Here is a 23,545-nt window from a genome sequence, read left to right as displayed (position 1 = left end):
CGATGATGAAGTAGCCGAGGAATTCTTACAGGCCTTGAAGCCTAAATCCCTGACACTGGCCACGGTAAGCTTCAGAGGTCTCAGCCTCCAACTCACCCCAGAGCATATAAGTCGAATCACAGAACTGCCCATGGGTCTGCCGTGGGATAAAGAAGAGCGGAAGCAGAGCCAGCAAGCAAAGAAGGAATTCTTCCCGCCTGAAGAATCATTCACAGAGGACAAAAATGGGGTGAAAAGGACAAGTCTGTTGCCACCGTGGAACGAAGTCAGTGTGCAGATTATGAAATATATCACCTGTGAGGGTCGTTACAGCATCATATATGCGTATCACTTCAGGCTGCTCAATGAACTAAGACACCAGATTGACCTCCCTGCAGCACAGAGGCTGAGCATTCCTTACTTTTTACTGCAGTCCTTGATGGAGTGCTCTACAAAGCTCAAGGACGGAATCCCTGATCAGATAGCCCATCATGGGTTGATAAAATTGCTTGTGGAGGATGCTCGCCACTCATATAAAGTCCCCCTCGCATGGGAATCATTTAGGAACTTAACAAGAGAAGGGGACATAAAGATGTTGCTTGAAGAAACGGGGTCCTCTAGCGGTGAAGAAGAAGAGCCCGTAGCCAAGAGTAAGAAAGGGAAAATAAAAAAGGTCCCGACTCCAACACAGAAGAAAGAACGAAAGGAGAAGGAGGAGGGAAATGATGACAGAGCAAAAGAGGACACCCCCATCCTGTCAGCAAGGGAACAGAGGTTGAAAAGCAGGGCAGTCAAGACTGAGGTGGTCCCTGCCAGCCCAAGCACCTCGTCAGCTCCTGCAGTCAAAGCCAAAAGCAAAATCCATGCAGCCAAGCAAGAAAAGGTGGCGAGAGTTGCATCTGCAGGAACGCAAGCACAGGCTTCTACAGGAAGCCCGAAAACACAAAAACAGGCTTCTACAGGAAGCCCGGAAACAAAGACAAAGGCTTCTACAGGAAGCCCGAATATCAGTAAGGAGCAGGCTTCTACAGGAAGCCCAAGAGCAACAACCAAGGCTTCTATAGGAAGCCCGAAAATCATTGGAGGACAAGCTTCTACAGGAGGCCCAAAAACGGAGAAAGAGGCTTCTACAGGAAGCCCGAAAGTGCAACCACAGGCTTCTACAGGAAGCCCGAAGACAGAGACAGGGGCTTCTACAAGAAGCCCGAGATTGGAAAGAGGGGCTTCTACAAGAGGCACGAAGGTCATTGAGAAACAGCCTCCTATAGAGAGTCCGAAGACAAAGAAAGAATCTTCTACAGGAAGCCCGAAATCTAAAAAGGAGAGGCCCTCTACAAGGAGCTCCGAGAGAGCAAAACGCAAGAAAGAGAAGGCTGGCATTCTTGAGAAGGAGGCAGCAGTGGCACTGGCTGCCCTCAGCACACCTCCAAAACCAAAAGAGAAAAGGGAGAGGGAGACCCCTCTACCACCTGAAGCCAGGAGAAGCAAGAGGATGACCACGGGCAAGCCACAGCCTCCACCCAGCAGCCAAACCACTTCAGGGGATGTCCCTACCTCACCCAGTACAAGGACCCCCTCTAAAACATCAGCCACCCCCGAAAAGGGGAGCCCAAAAATAACTTCCTGGACACGAAAGATAGGCCAGTCGCCTTCCGAAGCCCGACTCAAGGAAATAGAAAAGGGGAAGGAAACATCACCCTCATCACCACCAGGGGCAGAGAAGGCAGGGCCATCAAAAGTAGAAAAGAAAGAGCCTGTTCCGGTCCCGAGTCCTCGGCCAAGGACAAGGAGCAGGAGCAAGGTTGCTCAAGGATGAGCAAATGGTTCAGCTGGGGGGTGATGATGAGCCCCAATTTTGGTACAATTTGGGCTCATTTTGGCCTATTCTACTTGCTCAAACCATTCATTTTTATTGCTTATGCATGCATTTCTTAGTTTATTCATGTTGTTTGTAGGAAGAAGGGTAGGCACTCTCTCTACGTGACTAATGCATTTTGATTCCAGGTTTTGGCATTAAAAGGGAGCAAAAGACAACGAAAAAGGAGTTAAGGAGACAACGAGGTGGCACTGCGGGTTTTGGGAGAGGATGTCCACGGTTCTAGGGACATCCCTCGTGATTCCCATCAAGAACTCTGAGCTCTAATCCATCTCCCCTCCGAGCTTAAAGAACGGCCAGCTGTTCTACAGGAACAGCAGTTATAAACTGCTCTACAGGAACAGCAATTATGACCATCCTACAGGATCAGCAGTTAAACTCTAGTTGGACAGCCGAGCTCCTAAAATGTAGGACACTTGTTGGATCATCGTTTTTGTATAAGTATGAAGGCCTTAGCTTTAGATAGGTTGTTGAAACTCTCGTATTGCTATTGTAATTTTGGAGCACAGTTCAGTTTTCGTTCCTTTTTGTAAGCCAATTTGGCATGATATCAGTTATGAATAAAGAAGGCAGTTTGTGATCTAGTTCTGAGTTTTTCTTAAGGAGACTATAGCTCTCAGGTTAGGGCCCAACCTGAGAGCCATAGGTCCCCTCTGCTGTAGTGTTGTTTCCGTTTCATTTCAGCACTTTGAGCTTTTCATTTACACATGCAATTCAAATTACAGGTTGTTAAGTTGGTCTTTTTCATGAGTTAGATAGGAGTTGCTTATGTTGAATTTGTTTCCACTTGCTTAGTGTAGCAGAGGATAGATATAATCGATTGGAGCTCCAACAAAAAGGTTGTTAAGGCTCACTGCCGTCTCATCTGGGATTGGAGTGAAGTCCATGACTAACCACCAAAAACACGCATTTCTTTACTTGATGATTGCTGCAATATAGTCACAGTCACGTTAGATGCTTCCTTGCCATTCACACCTACACCACACACCTTCATCACAACTTCATGCACATTCTCCTTCGCGTTTAGATTGCTGTTCATTGAATTCACAAGCATATGTAGTTTAGGTTGATGCATTTTTGGTTGAGTGACAGTCATAAGCATTTGTTTCACTTACACTGCTCTCCCTCGTTCCATCACTTCATCCTCCATCTTGATCACGCATGCAACCATATCTTTGACCCCTGCTCCGCTCTGTTATCTCCCAAAGTCTTTCACTCCTCACGTACTCCCATTCTCTAGCCCTTTCATTGACCTAGCCCTCTATCTTCCAACCTACTCCCTACATTCACTCCCTATCCTATTCCTCCACTTCTACAGCCATCACCAGCCTCATTCCTACCTTACACATCTCCCCCTACCATTCCATCACTCCAAACACTCACGGTAGGTCATCCTGTAGCCATTTGTAGACATCCTGTAGAAAACAGAGTATCCTGTAGGATTCTCCACAGCCATCCTGTAGAAGGCCACTCTCTCGGTTGCTGAGCATCTGAATGCGAGGAACCTCTGTGGATGGATGCTAAGGATCCCTAGGGACCTCTCCTAGCCTTCCCAACCTGTCCCACGCTTTCCTTCCTTCTTCATCCCATCTGCACAACCAAACCCTAGTTAGCACAAGATCACCATCATTCCACACACTTAAAGGAAAAATACAAAAACATATCTTTCATGATGCAAGTAGTTTAGATCCATGCATTTGCACCTATTAGAGGTAACAGCAGCATTGGTAGAAGTTTCATTCACATTTCTTGCATTGTAGAGGTTAGACTAGTTAAAATTAGGGTTTCCTAGGTTTACACGCTTTGATTTGCTTTCAGTTCATTTTTGTCAAGTAGAGTAGCTTTCCTTTGAGATTAGCTTTCGTCCATCAATTAGCAAGCTTCTTCTGAGAGCCTATAGAAGTTGGCTTGAGCCCTAGCGGACTTGTGCCAGCTGACCAAGTGACAGTTGCGACAAGAGCTAGTACTTGTGCATATAGCACCGTCGCTTCCAAGTTTGTACGAACTACCGGGTTGATAAAATGAGAGACAGGAAGCCCCAGGAGTTGTAGCATTATTGCTACAATACTGGAGCTCACCAGTTAGGAAGATGATCTTCACCTTCTAGTATTTGGAAAACATGGCGCATGCCCAACCTGCTCTCTAGATTTGTATGGGAACAAAACAACCCTAATTTCAACACTCTCTCCATCTCCTCCACATCATAAGCCTTCCCCAACTTTGGATCTGCCACATTAAGCAGCCTTTCCTTGCTGTAAAGCTCCCACACCCACTCAAACAACAAATCTGTGAAGCTAAACGCGTCCAACTTGGGCATCGCTTTCCCCATGTGTACCAAATATTTCCCTTTGTTAGTGGTGTTAAACAAGCCTAGATATTCGACCAACATAGTGACCCTGGGAGATGTGTAGGGTGTGATGATCAAAGCCATTTAGTACCCACCATTGTCAGAGAAGCTTGGCACAATGCTGAAGGTGAAGGTTGTGTTGAAGGAGAAAAGCATCTCGTTGCATTCCATCTGTATGGGATTTGAACATAGCCCACGACCGAGTATGGAATGAGAGAGATTTGTCACTTGAAGCACGAAATTATAGCGGATGACTAAAGCACCCACCTCCAAAATCAGGTTGGTTCCATTGAATCCATGGAATGAGAAACTAGTATGTCCATGATTATGTGCAGGAAAAAGTGGTGTGACTAAGAAGCCAAGGCTATAAGAATGAGAATACACCATAGAAACATTTGGATAGATTCTTCGGCATGAGCTATCCACGAATGCATTTTTTTGGTATGACTTGAATATCAAGAATGTAATCCAGAATTGATAAGCTATATAAAGGTAAAATTACATGGTACAATGACCCACTAACTCCATCTTTCTCAAAGTAAAGTTTAGCCTCGTCAATTTGTTGATTAAAATCCTACAAAATCATTCATGTGACACTTTAACTCTCACCAACCTTAAAGAAGAACATAAACAATGAGATATGACTTTTATTCAATGATCTTTATTTTCATTATTACTTTCAATACTTTAATAACTTTCAATATTTAATAGAAGCCTTGGTATAGGGACACTGTAGTAGCTTGCAAGGAAACACATGACTGAAGAAACTTGAAGAAAATCTGTCACCATGGATAATTTTGAGGCCTGTAGTTATTGATTTCTGACGGGCTGACGCATTGCCTAGGGATTTTAATCTATGGTGGTGGCGGCAACCATACATCAACAACACATTTTGGTATGAATCGAAAAGAACCTAAGGTTAATATTGCAAAGGGAAAAAAAAGTCTAGACATAAAGTCTGCAACTATATTTTCTTTTCCTGGCTTGTCAATGATAGTTAAATCAAGCTGTTATAACAATAGCAACCATCTAATGATTCTAAAATTCACACCAGGCTTATTCATTAAGTATTTGATAGTTCCATGGTTACTATGCACAAAAATTTGGTATCCAGTGATGTAGTGTCTGAAATTGTTCAAGGAGTGTACAACAACTAGGAGTTCTTTCTCAGTTACAATGTAGTTTAATTCAGTCTTAGAAAGATTTTTACTAATGAATTAAATGGCATAAGGTAACTTACCATCTATTTTTCCTAAGGCTTCCCCCACAACTTTTTCGGATGCATCAACATGGATATGGAAAGGAAAAGCCCAATTTGGGCCCCTAAGTATAGGTGCAATGGTTACTTTCTCTTTCGGGATCTCAAGGGCCTCTTGACAACTCTCTGTCCGACCGAATTCTAAGTCCTTGGCCAACAATCCAAACAATGATGAGGCCACTTTTCTAAAGTCCTTGATAAACCTCCTATAGTATCCAGCTAAGCCCAAGAAACTCCTAACATCCCTCTGCTTTTGAGGAGTAGGGACCCTTTTTATGATGGAAATTTTGTTTGGGTCCTCTTTGAATGGCCAAGGAAAGTCCCTTCATTCATTAAGAATTCACAACTTATCAGGACTAAGCAAGAGGTTCATTTCATTGCACTTCTTCAGGACTTTCCCCAGGTTAGAGAGAGCCTCCAAGAAGTCACACCCATAGGGAGTGAAATCATCCATATAGATCTCTACGGAGTCATGGATCGACTCAATAAAGATGCTCAGAACTGCCCTTTTAAAAGTGTCAGGGACATCACATATACCAAAAGGAAGGACCCTATAAGAAAAGATACCCCAAGGACATGTGAATGTAGTTCTCTCTTGATCCTCAAGGCTGATCTGGATCTGATTGTAGCCACTGAATCCATCTAGGAAAGAGAATAAATTCTTCCCTGCAAGACCATCTAAAACTTGATCAATGTAAGGTAAAGGGAAATGGTCTTTCTTAGTGGATTTTTCAGTTCTCTATAACCCACACAGATCCTCCACTTCCCATTCTTATTTGGGACCAAAACTAGAGGGGACACCCACTCACTATATGAGATGGGGTATATGAACCATGTATCCAACAACTTTTTCAACTCTTCCTTTACTATGCCCTTGGGGGTTGGGTTCATTCTCCTTTGAGGTTGGCGCACAGGGTTGAATCCCTCCTTGATGTAGATGTGATGAGTACAAACTGAAGCATGCACCTCCTTCATTTCTTTATAGCTCCAAGCAAAAGCATCTAAGTTCTCTCTCAGCATTTTTCACAACTTCTCTTCTTGGTTGGTTGAGAGAGGGGTTAATCTTCAAGGTTATAAATGGACCAAATTCTACAAATTTTACATGTGCAGGACTTGGGTAAAGTAGGCATAACTCGGTCCAAGGATTACCCTCAGATTCCTTCACAATATCAATAAGAGGCATGGTATTGGGGCGTTGGTTCTATAGGATTTGGTCAATGAGGTCATCTTCATCAGGTTTCCCCCCTCTTATAACAACATCTAGGGTACAAATTGGATGGGATTTTGTATGATACACTTCATCTTCCTCCTACTCTTCTAACCATATGGGTAATTCATGCTCAATGGATGGCTGAGTAGGAGGGTACAATACCAATTGTTTGGAAAAATGCCCATTCTTAATGGTCATGTTCTCGGCCCTACAACTTATGTAAGCATCAATAGTGGCTAACCATGGCCTTCCCAGGATGAGAGGATAACCATTGAATTTGGTTTTGGGTTGGAGAACCAAGAAGTCAGTAGGATACTCCCAGGAGTCAATAGAGACTATTACATCCTCAAAAACTCCCTCAGGAGCCATTGTGGATCTATTTGCAAATTGCAACAATGTAGTGGTATTTCTCAAGGATCCTTGGAGGTTTAGTTTTAACATGGTTTCTTTAGTCATCACATTGATACCAGTCCCAAGATCAATTAGGGTGTGAGGGACAATGATGCCAACCCCAAGATCAATCAGGGTGTGAGGGAAAACGATGCCATCAATGTGCACATCTACCATTGGACTTCCAAGGTCTAGATATTTTGGACAAATCACTCTCCCCAACATCAAATCAGATAATTAACCAATAACATTGATGGTGGGGTGTCTCTTTTTCTCCTCCCAAGGTGTTTGAAACATTTCTCTCTGATCAACTTATTGTAGATGGGAACATCCTTAATAGCTTGGAGGAGTATTTTAACACATAGATTCTTCAATTCTCCCAAAAGTTTAGTCTCTTCTGGGGTGTGCTGGTTAGAATGGATCAATCTCTTAGGAAAAGGAGGTGGATGTACTTGAGGGATACTCTCTTCATTTTCCTCTTCAAGCTCCTCAGATGGAGATGGAGGTTGGTTATCTGGGAGCACTCTTCCATACCTGAGGTTGATTTCTTGAATCTCCACAGCATAGGCAGGGTAAGATGTCTCTCCACTGTAGATCTGTTGTGCTTTCTTGTTATTCAGGTTTTCATTGGGTTGAGCAGGATGAGTGAGTTGTAGTTGACATGGAGGTGGAGGCAGTAAAGCAGGAGGTTGGTTGAGTTGAGGCCTCCACCCTTGTGATGGGTTATTCAACTGAGGATGTGGAGAAGCATATGGCTGAAATTCTTGATAGATAGGTTGGGAAGGATATTGAGGTGCATAAGGCCAAGAAGGAGGTGTGGATCATGATGTATGAGTGGAAGAGTGCCAAGGTGGAAAGGGTTCATTCTAGTTTGGATAGTAATAAGAGTAGGATGCACCTTGCATGCCTTGATGGTATGGCCGAGGTCCTTAAGGCCTCCTTTGATTGATAAAATAGAGTTGCTCAACCCCACCTTCTGCCCCTTGGTATACAAATTTCAATCCAGGCAAATAAGGGAATTTATTTGTGGCATGGTTTTCCTCATAGAATGAGCACACCTCTATGACATTTAATGGACATTCATTTTTGGGGTGCCTTCTAGTGCATTTAGGGAAAAAATAGCTAAGGCCCTCTCTGCTTCCTCTTGTTGCCTCTTGATATGCATGGTATCCATTTGCAAATAAAAGGTATGCAACATTTCACTTTTAAAGTCCTCCAACATGTTTCCAATTTCATTCTTGATTGATGTTGTGGAGGGAGAGGAACTGACCAAAGCTTGAGCAGCCCTACCCTTCTTCCTAGCAGCCCCGGAGTGGTTCTTGAACATTGTTTTGATGTCTCATAAGATAGCTGATAGATGTCTCCCCCATACAACATGTTCATGGTTTCCATCATGTCCTCCCTGATCCCTCAGAGAAGAACTAACTTGAATGATTCAAGATCAAGGGTGCATATGACCCTCCTATAATTGAGTTGGAATATTTCCTCATAGTCCTCTAGAGATTCATCAGGTCCAAGAGTCATTCTAAAGATTTATTCTTTGGTTTATTTTGACCTATAGTATTCCCTATACTTGTTGTTAAAGACTTGTTGCGTTTCATCCCAAGTAGTGATGTTATCCCTAGGCAGACCCATAAACTAGCACAAGGTTGCATCCTTAAGGGTAGATGGGAATAACTTCAACTTCTGGTCATCAGAGGTATAGTCATAGGTCCTATAGACAACAACAAACTCAAACATAAAAGTATCAGGGTCCTCAGAGGTTAATCCATGGAAGTGAGGAAGGGAAATAGGGCTTATATTCTTCATTATAGCCTCTCCATTAGTCTCTCTGATAGGGAAAACCTCCTCATTCCTATTTTTAGCCATGGTTTGGGTAGGTGAAATGGGTTCTTCTTCTTCCCCAATAGGTTCTTCAAAAATCTTAGCTTGTTCATCCAAGGGGTCTTCTAACTCCCTTGTAGTTAGAGGGAAGTTGACAGTCATCGAAGAAGAGTGAAGGTTGATTGTTTGAGGGTGTGAGGATGTTTGGTAAGAATTTTCCTTGAGTATCTCTATTCCTACGAGGCATGATTTTTTTTTCTTCTTTTATGTGATTTTTTCAAAACTAAAGGCAAAATAGAAAGAAATGCTTAAGCAGAAATAACATCTACCTAGACACCTCCCTAACAATGATGCCAAAATGTGGTGACGCCTAGTATTGCACCAAGAGTGCTGCAACTCCCAGGGGCTCCTTGACCCTATTTATCAACCCTGGGTTCATACAAGCTTCAAGGTGACAATGCTATATACACAGTAGATGAAATTCTACTCGTGCCACCCTCAATTAGGTCATTTGATCATTAGGGCTCCAAAACCATTCTTCTACTGGATTAGGGGGAAATTAACTACTAAAAGTGCAATTCAAAAGCTAGCTCTAATGTAGAAAAAGTAAATTCTTTTCGAATATAACTTGTAGATGCTACAAACTTGGAAATTCTATTGAATCAATTCATGAAAGAACACCAAAGCTATGTTACCTGTAGAAAGGAAAATACACTAATTTCAATCAACCATCTAGCTATCAAATTCAATTGTAAACAGGAAATTATTCTACTAAATCATAACTTAAGATTTCATGCATCATCTATCTAATTCACAGTTGCATATACAGTAATGTCCTACTTTGAGAAATCTGTGATAAAGAGACTAATGCTATTCCTCTCTTGCAGTGAAAGAAAAAGGATCATTGTAATGGCCTAGGTGCTACCTTTGATCATGGAGTCCAAGCTGGGGGGTCAACCTACTTCTAAACTAAGTCAAACTTGCATTACAATTCAAAACTAGGGCAAAATAGGCTGCAACTTGAACATGCTATAGGAAGCTGCTACAAGATCCCTGTATTGCTATAGGAAGACCTGTAATGCTATAGGAAGGCTGTTGAGAGGGTTTGGAAGGTAAGAAAAATGAGATCAAGGGATGGCAAGATGGATGAAGGTTGTGGTGGATGGATGGAAGGTGACCAACACCCCTAGCCAAGCTCAACACTTCAGGAAGGCCAGTTTTGGACTAAGAGGGCTACTCACGGTGACCTAAAAGGTAGAGCTCAAGAACAATGGTTGAGATTCATCAAAAGAGAGTGGAGAAGTCCTAGATGGAGATGGTGAAAAGGTCCCTTTCCTGTAGGTCCAATAGTCCTGCAACATCACATGCACATGCTCTTCTTATCATTCACAAAATATCATAACCAATGGTGGAAAAGATGAGTTGAATTTAGAAACTATCTAACTTATGCCAAAAACTCTAATCTATGCAATGAATCAACTTCTAAGCTACAACAATTATATGCAAAACAAGATAACTAATGTAGATTTTTTTTCAAGAAATCATAAACAAGAAATCATCAACATAGTGTTTTTGGGTTGTGATTTTAGATTCCTCTAATCAAGCTCCCATGAGAGAGATGAGATAGAGGCAACAATCACAGGATTTTTGAGGAATTATATTCTACTAAAATGCAGCAACTAACAAACATTCTAAGATAAAAAGGAATATCAATACATAAGAGGGACCTAAGCTACTAGGGTTGGGCCCAAACCCAAGAGCCTCAGCCCTCTGAACTAACTCAGTGATGGATCAATAAGAAACTTCTCATTATCATTACATAAATGTCAAATACATCACATAATAAATCAAAAATAACAGTCACAAGTGCTTGAGCTCAATATATTCTTAGCTGAAAACAAAGTTTGAATCCTAATGAGTTCTTTAGCATGTTTATTTATACAAAAGGGTAGCTACCAACAACTCCCTAGAAAATAAAGATGTTTATCTCCCAAGACTCGAGAAAGGTGGATCTAGATCTTCCTTGAACTGCACTGGCTTGGTTGCCAATGACCTCATCCTTCTTGGCTGCCAATGACTTCGAGTTGATGAGAGATAAAGTGGTGATCTTGGCTGATTGAAGGAGTTAAGAAGGTGGAAAACCTCCTATAATCTCTCCATGTTGTCTACTCCGAGCTCCCACATTGAAATTATCTCAAATTTGCTCCAATTCCTGCATTTAAATGATTTTAGGCCACATGACATAGAAACACATCTTTCACCCCTCTCACTAAGCATAATATATAAAAAATGTAAATAAATGTGAGAAAGAGATAATTTTAAAGCTGGAGGATGGCATTATGACCCTTATGATATACCTATTGATGAGCCTCATCAATCACCTCACTAATGCTGGCCTAATCAAGTTCAAAAGCATAATTTTTGTTCTGAATAATGATGAATTGAGAGGTTCATAATGAAAGAGTTTCATGTCAAGCATTGTCCAGGCCATCAAGGGTATTAGAAGACCCTTACAACCATTAAAAAGTTCTATTTTTGGCCAAACTTGAAGAAACAAGTGGCTTATTTTGTGGCTAAATGTATAGAATTCCAACAAGTGAAGGTTGAATGCAAGCATCCAACAGGACTATTGCAGCCTATTCCCATTCTGGAATGGAAGTGGGAGGTATTTTATATGGACTTTATTACAGGTTTTCCTAGAATCTCTAGGAATCATGATGCAATCATGATACTTATTGGCAAATTGAGAAAGGCAACTCATTTTTTGGTTGTCAAATCCACTAATTTAGCCAGTGAGGTGGCTCAAATATTCATAAAATAAATCGTGAGGCTACATGGTATCCCCAAGAAATTTATTTCAAACTGAGATGCTAAGTTCACTTAAAGGTTTTGGAAGGAACTGTTTGCAAGTTTGGGGATATAATTGGAATTTAGTACAACATATCATCCACAGAAAAATGGGAAGACAAAGAGGATGAATAGGATCCTTGAAGAAATGTTGAGGATGTATGTAATACATCAACCCAAGAAGTGGGAGGAGTACCTTCCACTTGTATATTTTGCATGCAAGAATGGATAGAATGAGTTTGTTAGAATGCGTCCATTTGAGGCACTGTATGGGAGGAGTTGCAATACTCCTATCAACTAGAGTGATCTAGTGAATAGGGTCCTTTTTGGGTTTGATATGCTCAAGGAAATGGAGCAACAAATTCAACTGATCAAACAAAATTTGAAAGTGGCATAGGATAGGCAAAAAAGCTATGCAGATCCGCATAGGGTGCACAAAGAGTTCCGAGTTGGAGAAATTTTTTATCTAAGAATCAAAACCAAGAAGAACTCCTTAAATATTGGGTCATGTGCAAAGTTGGCACCATGGTATTGTGAGCCTTTTGAGATCTTTGAGAGGATCGAACTAGTGGCTTAGTGGCTAAATTTACCTCCTTAAGTTAAAGTTCATGATGTTTTCCATGTTTCTTTGCTTAATAGATATGTGAAAGATTCAAATCATGTGATTGATTGGTCTATACTACATGTGGAACCAGAGGGAGAGATTTATCCAAATCCATTGTGCATTCTAGACCGGGGGATTCTGCTCTGGAACGAGCCATAGAGCAAGTCAAATTGCAGTGGAAGCACTTTGGGCCAAAGCAAGCCACATGGGAAAAGGCTAATGCCTTGAAAGCTAATTATCCTTTTATTTTGTTGGTTAAAGGAAATGTGTGTATGATTGTAAATATTGTATAGAGATGTGTATATAAAGCTCCATAAAACAATATGTATTTGTATTTTTGTTCTTGGGTTGCATACGAGCAGAATGAACACCGAGGAAAATGTTCCCTCAAGGGGGAGTAGTCTGTGATAGGCCCAACCATGGTGCTCTCATGAAAATGCATTGTAAATATTTTTAATGAAAAATAAAAATTAAAAAGGGGACTAAGTCAAGGGACACATATTCCAAAGTTGAGGAGGAGGTTGCTTGCTTGGGATCAATGAGGTTTCTTGTGCAGAAATTTGAACTAGCTTTGGACAACCATTAAAGGCTAGTTGGTGATATTTAATGAGTTGACCAGGAATCAAATTGGGCTACAAAAGAAGCACGTATGCCCATGTTTCCTTGGAGAATACTCACAAGGAAGACATGGAATAATTTGTGAAGGATGAAAATGCTGACAATAAGGACATGAAGTCAATTCTTGTGCAGAAAAGTAAACAACGGAAGAAAAGAGGGCATAGGAACTCATCTAAGGGCGAGTACAGAGAGCAGGGAGCTACACTTTATGGAAGAATTCCCATAGACAAATAACTACACAAGAAGATGAGGCACAAAAAGGAAAGTTGCAGAGGAGAAGAGAAGACAATGAACAAAATTCAATTGGCAAGATTGGTATACAAATGGTTTCTCCTTGGTGAGGAGAAATGCTTCTAGAGTCCCTGTAAAGTTAGAGGGTGGAGATGGGATTTCTTTGGATTCCCTTAGTGGTGTGGGTAGAGGATTTTGTCCTTGGATTCCTATTGGGAGAACCTATGAAACCTTCTTTTTGTTGGATTTACAGTGGGTTTTGGATTCCCCTAAGTGGGTGGAACCACTATGTTTTATTTAAAGGGTGGAGATTTACGCTCTGGATTCCCTTGCCATTTTTGGATTGGAGGCAGTTGGCCTCTAGATTCCTTGTGTTTTGTTTGACTGCTAAGTGGTTGGAGGGTAGAGGAAGGAGATCCTATGGAATCCGTTTTTCAGTTGGAAGTTGATGATTGATCCCTGAAGCAAGCCTCTCAATCTCAGGAATTTGGATCGGGGGTGACAACTACAAGTGCTATTGGCTGCAGTTGTCTATAGTTAGGTGGAGAGTCCTTGTTCCAAACTCAATTTCCCAAATATTACAAGATAAGTATCCTTGTATATTTTCAATGCCAATGAATATGTGTTGCATTTCTAGGATTGAATCCATGTTTATATGTGCAATGAACATGTATGTTGCATTTCTACAATGAATTGGTGTTGTAAAGAAAGGTTTATTTCCATATTTTGTCCTTATGATTATGAATGTGTATCATGTCCAAAGTCTTTACATAATAATCAAGATCATGTTGCATTTCTAGGTGAAATAATGTGCTTATGGAATACATGAATATATCTCTGGTATGACAAAATGAATAATATACACAGTATAACCTTGAAGGCATTGAAAAGGGTTCATAAGGATCTGAACCAAACCATGACAGTGTTCAACACAAGAATCTCTTTTATTTATGAATAATGGTTACAATGGAGATGCCTGGTTGACAGGGTCTATATACATATGTTGGATATAATCCTTTTACAGTTTATAGGGCATTGTGTTAATGTTGAGGATCATTTCCTCCCTTAACCATAATAACCCTTGATTTGGAAACAAAGCCTACTCCAACCTTCCATTTTTAGTAATCATGGAGGTCTTCGACAAGCTCCATAGGGTAGCTGGCGAAAGCGTTGCAAGCTATAGGGTCGACGAGAACCATTGGGGGTTCCTTGACGTGTGACAAGAGAGGTGGAAGCCCCTTAGTAATTCACTGCATGTCCATATCAAAGGGCGACCAAATGTTTTCCAACGCTAACATGTGTGGAATTCCCTATCCAATAACAGGGAATACCAAGGGGCCAAAAACTCGTTGGAGTGGCTTTGTCGCAATCTCGGGAGGATAGAAACAGTGGGTTCTTAGCAGGACATGGTGGAAGCATAGGTGCAATTGATTTCAAAACCATCGCATCTAAGTCATGGATGAATCCATGTTCGAAGGGTTAAGCTATGCTCAGAGTGTGTAGTGGCGAGATCAAACATGCCTTAGTTTCAGATAAGTCTATAAGACAAGTCAGAATGAAAAAACTAGATGTGGAAACCATAGATTAGCTGTTGAGATTCTCGCCTTATCGTTATTGGTCGAAAGGAAGGTGACCTGATCGAAGTATCTATCCTAGAGGTTTAATTTGTATAGCAAAGGGGGTTGGTATGGATAACATCAGTTGGGATGCGCTGGAAACCATGCCAGCTAACAGTTACACCATTGGATTAGAGGTGGGCCACTTAATAAGTTGGCCCAGCAGGCTAATTCCTAGTCATTTAGGAGGATGCATGAGGAAAGGGCGTTAGGATGACAGGGAACCAGGCCATCTAAGCTTCCAACTCAGAAGCGAAGGGACGTCCCATTTGATAAGAGTGGGGCTCACAAAACAATCTCCACATGTCCCTATGATCCCTACTTGGAGGTAATATGGAGTGCAATGAGGAAAGTGTCGGGACCAAAGCATCAAGGTGATGTGTCCCAAAGGGTCCTGCTTGGTTGGTTAAAGAGTGGAGCTTAACGAGAGCATTGAGATAAAGTCATTAGGATGATGTGTCCTAGTGGTCCCCACTTGGAGGTACGAGGAAGTGCAACAAAGGAAAGTGCCAAGACCAAGGCGTTAAGGTGATGTGTCTCGAAGGATCCCGCTTGACTGGTTAAAGAGTGAAACATAGTGAGAGCGCTGAGATAAAAGCATCGAGATGATGTGGAGGCCCGAGACTGGAGAGGTTTGAACAAGGGTTAGATGTCCGGGGCCCCACCTCAAATGGATGGCTAAGATCCCATCCAATGATTGCACGGTGGAGGTGGTGTCGCAACACCCTTCCCTAGTGACATCAGAGTGGAGGTAAAGGGGGTGGCGCAAATAATTCCAACCATCAGATGAGCGCAGCCATCATGGACTGTCCTATGGAGGCCTTGGAACCCAAGGACATAACCATGATTGCGTCGGGGTACCTGCCTAGTAACCGTCGGTTATGTTATGAAACCAACTCACAAAAAGATAGAAAAGATAGATGAATGCCTTAGAAATAAGCCTCTTCGAGGGGGAAACCTCCTTTACATTACACAAATGAACAATTCTTTGTTGATACAAATGACTCCTTTCTATATATAGGAGTCTAAGGAGTCATAATATAATCAGAGCCGACATAACAATAATAATGTAAGGGCACAATAATAACAATAGTGGGCTTCTATGGGGCACAATAGTAACAATATGGGGACTACATGGGTACAAAAATATAATAAGGGGGTTGTACTAATAACAATAAGGGGTTACACTAGTAGTATAGGGGCCTAACATGCCCCTCTCCTTCAAAAAGTGTTGTCCTCAATGCTTGAGTAGTTCTTGATGCTTCTGTAGAATATTCTTATCCTCCCATGTGAAATCTTCAGCGGGTAAGTTCTTCCACTTGATGAGATACTCTAAAATTGATTGATTTTGTAGCTGTCGGGTTCTTGTTTCTATGACTGCTCCAGGTTCCAATATGATTTTTCCTTCCTCTTCAAGTTCTGGCAATATTGTTTGAATTGGGATCTTCTGCAACTTTTGAATGAGTGGTCACACTTCTTCGTCCTTCTTCCATTCATCCCTTACTTCGTTTATCCAATCTGGTTGGATAATAGAAATAGCACAAAACAATGCTTCCACATCCTCATCCTTTCTTGAGAGTGCCTTTGTAAAAAAATTTTGCTTCCCTTTTCTATAGATGATGTCAAACTCATAACCCAATATATTTGTGACCCATTTTTTCTATTCTTCTATAGATAATATTTGTTCTAAAAAGTATTTAAGACTATCATGATCCATTTTTACCTTGAAGTGTCTTCCCATTGGGTAAGGTCTCCATTTCTTAAGTGCATGTAGTATTGCCAACATTTCCTTCTCATAAATAGCTTGCTTGAGATGTAGCCGTAAAAATACCCAATCACCTACATCAAAACATTTTTCATTGCGATGTTGATCTACCAGTTGTTTCATTCGATTCTGCACCAAAGTGGCATTATCCTTTAAAAGTTGGAGAACTTGTTGTTGATGCTCAATGTGATCTTTCACTGCTTGAACTTTTTTCTTCTTGATATGTCCTTCTAGCTTTAGGGTTTGAGGAGTGGTAATTTCTTCCAATGCTTTACAAGATATGGTCAGATTCATTTCTTGATGCTCGATGTGATATTTCACTTCTTGAACATTTTTCTTCTTGATATGTCCTTCTATCTTGATAATTTTAGGAGTGGTAATTCCGGCCAATGCATTACAAGATATGGTTGGATTCATTTCTTCTTTCTCGATGTGATCTTTCACTTCTTGAACCTTTTTCTTCTTGATATGTCCTTCTATCTTGAGAGTTTGAGGAGTGGTAATTCTTGCTAATGCTTTACAAGATATGGTCAGATTCATTTCTTCTTTCTCTAGGGTTGGTTCCTAGTGTATATACTCTTCTTTTGATGTTTCTTGATCCTTTTCTTCCTCCTTTTCATAATCTATGTTAAATAATTTCTTCTCAACACACTTATGACCTTTAGTGCATTTGCTATCACAATTGTAACAAAGCCCTTTTTCTATTTTTTCTTCCAATTGTTTTGGTGTCACCCTTGTAGGTTGTGGAAGGCTAGGAGAAGAAAAACTTCCATAATTATAGTCGTGAGTGGTTGGATTCCTTCTTTCCATAATTTCGCTTTCAACTTTTCTTGCCCACTTGAATGCTTTCTCCAATGAATCAGGTTCCCAAAGACGAAGCTCATGTTGAATGTTATCCTTTAAAGTACCTATGAAGACATCAATCCTTTGCTTCTTTGGAATATCATTTACCCTTATATTCAATTTTTTAAAGTCTTCAATGTGTTCTTCCATTGAACACTTTTGTTTGAGATTTATCAATTGGCTAAACAAGGTGTTTCTCTTTGTATCCTCATAATGTGCTATCATTTCCTCCGTGAAAATTGACCACGTAACAAGCAGTTTATGAGAACAAAGCCCTTTATACCATAAACATTGATCCGGTTCTAAATATAAAGATGCAATACATACCTTTTGTAACAATGGTACACCATGTAGATCAAAATATTTCTCCATCTGTAGTATCCAATTTACCGGATCCTTGCCATCAAACTTTCTCATCTCGCTTTTTCTTAATTTTAGGAGCTCGATCTTGAAATGAATGTAACTCTGTAATTTCGGATCTTCCAGTTCTAAAATCGCGACCTGCAGTATAATCTGTGTTCTCTTTCCAATGCCACCAATCTGATCCAAATTGGATTCTCCAAGGAAGAGTTATGCCAAATCTCCCACGGTGACCTGATTATAGACTAGTTCAGTAGAGTGAAATTGTGCGACATGCCACGTGTCACTGTTTCAACCTTTGGATCTGAAAAATATACACAAGAAACTACAATCTATCCTCTTTCTGTAACTTCTTACGAAATTTCAATCCGATGCTCAGAGAGAAAGTTATGACGATTTTCCCCAGGTCACTTGTTTGGAATGTAATTCAGGAGTCTGCAAAAGACCAACTTCCTCAGATCATATCTCCGCAAATATAGCGTGAAAAGCTATGAAATTCGGACCCAAGGTTCAGTGCGATTTCTTCTCAAATGGGGTTTTTTTTTTCGCTTCTGAAACATCGCAGAAAAAAAGTTATAGCGAAAATGCCACGATGACCTATTTGGAGCAGCGAAACCCTAGAATCCAAAGCTCTGATACCAAATGTTATGGAACCAACTCACAAAAATATAGAAAATATAGATGAACACCTTAGAAATAAGCCTCTTCGAGGGAGAAACCTCCTTTACATTACACAAATGAACAATTCTTTGATGATACAAATGACTCCTTTCTATATATAGGAGTCTAAGGAGTCATAATATAATCAGAGCCGACATAACAATAATAATGTAAGGGCACAATAATAATAATAGTGGGCTTCTCTGGGGGAACAATAGTAACAATATGGGGACTACATGGGTACAAAAATATAATAAGGGGGTTGTACTAATAACAATAAGAGGTTACACTAGTAGTATAGGGGCCTAACAAGTTATGTTGAATCAATGCAATCCAACCTCATCCATAGATCTCCCCACTCAATTTGTGGCCATTAGATGTGCACAGAGGAACCTGCTAGAGTATTTGCGGTGGGATATATATATATATATATATATATATATATATATATATATATATATATATGAATGATGGATGATGATAATAATAATAATAATAAAGAGCTAATCCCATTTCTATAACAACATAATAGGAGTTGGATTATCAGTAGAAAGCAATCCCATGGGGTAAGTTGGGTGTGGTGGTTGCAATGAGGATCTGTGCAAAGGTTCAAGTTTGGATGGAGTCTATTTTTCGGGTTAAACATTATGACAGGGCACCACGGTTAATGAGGAATTTCTTCCAATTTGAGTTCCTAGCGGGCTTCTTTGATGGTGTGTCTTAGGCTGACAAGTGTGTATGTGGGGCTAAATTTTTATTTACTCCATAAACTCATCTACATTTATACTGGTTTGGTGGGGAGGGCTCAAACTGTAGAGCCAAAACTCTGGCACTATGGGGTTTGTTATACATGCTTAGTAAGGAAAAGCTAGATCAAGTTTTTGTTTATGGAGACTCAAATTCCATCATTGATGGGGTCATAGGAAAATAAAATTTCTCGCCTCCCTCATTGTTAAATTGGTTGGTGCATATAAAGAGGTTGATTAAACTCTTTTATAGCATCTTCTTCTCGCATATTTACAAGGATCTCAACAGTGTAGTAGATGGTTTATCCAAGGATGGTTTGGGGGCATCCCCTGGTGTTTTTCATTTTAGACTCAAATCATATGTTGTGGTTCTGGAAGAGGGCGAGATTGCCTTTGTTTTACTCTTGCTGTGATGTTTTGATCCAATTGTTTGACTCATGTTTTGTTTATTTGCGTTTTCTACTTTTGGACATTACTATTCTATGAATATGGCGGCCCTATTATGTTTTTGGTTTTACGTGGCTAGTTTATGGAGTACAAATATATTTTTGTTTTGAATTTTTATGAAGCCTTTAGTATTATATGTATTTTTTATGGAGCTCATGGTGGAGTTTTGAACGGTATATGTACTAGTATTGTCAATTAATAAAATATCCAATGTTTTTTTCCTTTGAATATATATCTTAACCATGGATTTAGCAAATGCCAAAAGGGATCAAATCTTTTGAAGTGTAAACCTTTTTTCAAGTTTTCCACTTTAAAAGAGCTTTGCAGATCAAGAAATTTCTGAGTTGGAAAGATAAATAAATTAGGAAGTATGATGACTACCATTTAGCCAAAGATGGGTTTTGACTATGGGGGAATTTGCTGTATGGGCCAGACCCAAGGATTTGAGAAGGCTAGTGTTTCATGAAGCTTAGGATATCGTCTATTCTATATTCGTCATTAAGATGAATCTATATTAATAGTATAAGAGTTCGATAATTTTAAAGTTTATTTAATTATTTTGAAAAATAAATTAAGATATAAAAAATATAAACAAAATGTTGTATTGATTTGTAAATCAAACTAATCATTATTATAAAGTTTTTAGTAACAACTGTATACTTATAATTTCATTCTTACCCTTAATCCAACCTAGATCCAACTTAACTTTGGATCTACCAAGCATTTAAGGGATCGAATCTTTTTCCACTTTGAAAGAGGTTTGCACTTCAAGATATTTGATCCCTCAAATCTTTTTTCACTTTGAAAGAGGCTTGCACTTCAAGAGATTTAATCCCTCTCGGTGCTTGGTAGATCAGTGGTTAAATGAACCTAAGTTGGTTTAATTATCCGTAGTTAATATTAACTTAAGTTGGTTTAATTATTAATTATAATTATTAATTTTATTTTTAATTTTATGTAATTTGACCAAGTCAAAACGCTTAACATTTTTTCGCAAGGAAATATCTGGGTAGAGCCACCTGAAGGGATGACATCCCGCAAATTTATTAGCAAGCCACCCGAAAGAATGACATCCCACAAACTTATTAGCAAAGATCCACCTAAAGGGATGACATCCCGCAAACTTATTAGCAAACCACCCGAAAGAATGACATCCCACAAACTTATTAGCGAAATCTAACCCTAAAGGTGTAAAAGAGAATTGACCAAATGACCTCCCATTAACAAAGTGTTTTAGCACAAGAACTTCACCAATTGAAATAACCCTCAAAACTATCAACATATTTAACAACACAAAACATTACAACATCTAACTAATATAAATTCAATTTCCATAAACATTTCAGCTTAATATATTAATAATACATTAATATATAATATTTAGAAAAATAGAAAATATCAATAGTAAATAAATATTTCAGGTTAAACGTGAACCAAGTTAAACACTGGAATGCATAAATAAATATTTCCTCTTCAACGTGAACAAGGTAAAACACTGAAAACATAAATACATATTTCTACTTAAATGTGAACAAGGTAGAAAACTGAAATAAATATGTAAAAATTGAAAATCTATAATTCAAATTAATTATTAATCATTTTGTGATGAAAAAGAGATTGGAATGAAAATTTGAAAAAGCTTTGCCGTGAAGAAATTTGATTTTTTAACAGAATTTATGGAGTTATAAACTTTGCAGCGCAGGGCATGTCCTTTCAATTTTTTTTTCTTTTAAGGTATATTATCTCTGTGTGGATTCGGGGCTTTTAAGAAAGGTTACGAACATATAAACCATTAAATGGCATATAATATCGCTGCCAGGAACATGGGGATGTAGCTCACATGGTAGAGCGCTCGCTTTGCATGCGAGAGGTACGGGGTTCGATACCCCGCATCTCCACTCTAATGTTTAAACTTTGTTTGTGTGACAGTGCTAACAACCAATTGAGACATAAGACACTGCACAGTAATTGCAAGGGATCCGTGGCGCAATGGTAGCGCGTCTGATCTGGTTGCAAGGGATCCGTGGCGCAATGGTAGCGCGTCTGACTCCAGATCAGAAGGTTGCGTGTTCGATTCACGTCGGGTTCATCTTTGCGAACTAATATTGCATATTTGTTGCGACTTATGCCAGCGGCACTAATATTGCATATTTGTTGCGACCTTTGCCAGCGAAACGGTTGCGTGTCCGATTCACGTCGGGATATTGCATATTTGTTGCGACTTATGCCAGCGAAACACATTGACACAAAGATGTTAGTATGGCATTATATATTTTAACTTTTTTTCTCTTTAAAAAAACCCTTAAATTTCCTCAAGGAGTAATATATATTCATTGCGAATTATGCCAGCGGAACACATTGACACAAAAATGTTATTATGGCATTTTATATATATATATATATTTTTTCCCTTTAAAAAATCCTTAAATTTCCTCAAGGAGTAATATATATTCATTGCGAATTATGCCAGCGGAGCACATTGACACGAAAATGTTATCATGGCATTTTATATATATATATATTTTTTTTTTCCTTTTTAAAAAATCCTTAAATTTCCTCAAGGATTAATATATATTTATTGCCAATTATGCCAGCGGAACACACTTATTATGGCATTATATATTTTATTTTTTTCCTCGATAAAAAATCCTTAGGAAATACTGACACAAGATGGTTACTATGGCATTATATATATATTTTTTTTCTCTTTAAAAAATCCTTAAATTTCCTAACGATTAATAAAATTTATCATAAATTCAGTATTTATTTATTTATTATTATATATTTAATTTTTCTTTTAAACCAAATTAATTATCAATATAGATTTATTTTAAATAATTAATTTAATTTAATATAATATATATAAAACCCTTTTGTTTTGAAATATTATTTTAATTTTTTAATTAAAATAATAAATTTCCTTATTAAATATTCAGAATCTTTCACCATTTAAGCTTATGCATATATTTTGAAAAACATATTTTATAATAGAAAGACTTGTATATTTAGTTTTTTTAACTTTTCCTAAAAAATAATCGGTAAGATAACCTGATTTTTTCTTTCACCATTTAATCTTATGCATATATTTTGAAAAACATATTTTATAATAAAAAGACACATATGGTTTTTTAAATTTTCATAAAAAAATCGATTAGATAACTTGATTTTTTATTTTTTAAATTTATTTTTAATATGTAATGGATGTATACCAAATAATAAGATTATGTATGGATTCGATAATTGTAATTTTAAATTTGTTTTAAAATTTATTTAAAAAAAAATCTATGTTTTGAAAAAAGGTCGAACAATCTCAATAGAGAGGATCGCTGAAAGATCAGTGGTTATTGGGTCTCAATTTTCTTCTCTTATTCGTTTTCTCCCTTAAGTAATTATTATTATTATTATTATAATATTTTTTTTTCTAAGTATGGTAATTTTTTCTAATACTTGAATTCTCTAATATTTATATATTTAAACTTTTTGACTATTAAAATAAAATTAATATTTTTTATTTTTTATTATTATTTTTTTCAAATATTGTAATTTTTTATAATACTTGAATTCTCTAATATTTATATATTTAAACTCTTTGACTATTTAATTTAATTTAATATATATATATATATATATATATATATATATATATATATATTTAAACTATTTTTACCTTTAATAAACTATTAATTAATATTGTAATTTCTCTAATATTTTTATATAGGGATACTCTTTGACTTTGAATATGAAACTAATCTATTTATTTTAATATATATTCATAAATATATGTCTTTTTGGCTTATATTTTAAAATAAAATTAACTTTTTATAGATTATTCTATTTTTAACTTATACCACTAACTAATATTTATAAACATCTTTGATAACTAATTAATTAATTTATTCATTTATTTACTTAATTTAAATTAAG

At 38.3% G+C, this 23,545-nt stretch overlaps 2 non-coding genes across 2 annotated transcripts; both read left to right on the top strand.

Annotated features, from left to right (window-relative positions):
- Positions 1-21,446: 21,446 nt before the first annotated feature.
- TRNAA-UGC (transfer RNA alanine (anticodon UGC)) lies at positions 21,447-21,519 on the top strand. The gene has a single exon. It is a non-coding gene; the product is annotated as a tRNA-Ala (tRNA).
- Positions 21,520-21,638: 119 nt separating this feature from the next.
- On the top strand, positions 21,639-21,710 carry TRNAW-CCA (transfer RNA tryptophan (anticodon CCA)). The gene has a single exon. It is a non-coding gene; the product is annotated as a tRNA-Trp (tRNA).
- The last annotated feature ends 1,835 nt before the right edge of the window (positions 21,711-23,545 follow it).

Source organism: Pinus tabuliformis, chromosome 2_2, assembly GCF_031772625.1.
Source record: "Pinus tabuliformis cultivar Carrire ecotype Pingquan chromosome 2_2, CPIR1, whole genome shotgun sequence".
Taxonomy (NCBI): Eukaryota; Viridiplantae; Streptophyta; class Pinopsida; order Pinales; family Pinaceae; genus Pinus; species Pinus tabuliformis.
Note: the sequence above shows the minus strand (reverse complement) of the source record. Positions and strands in the feature narration are given on the sequence as shown.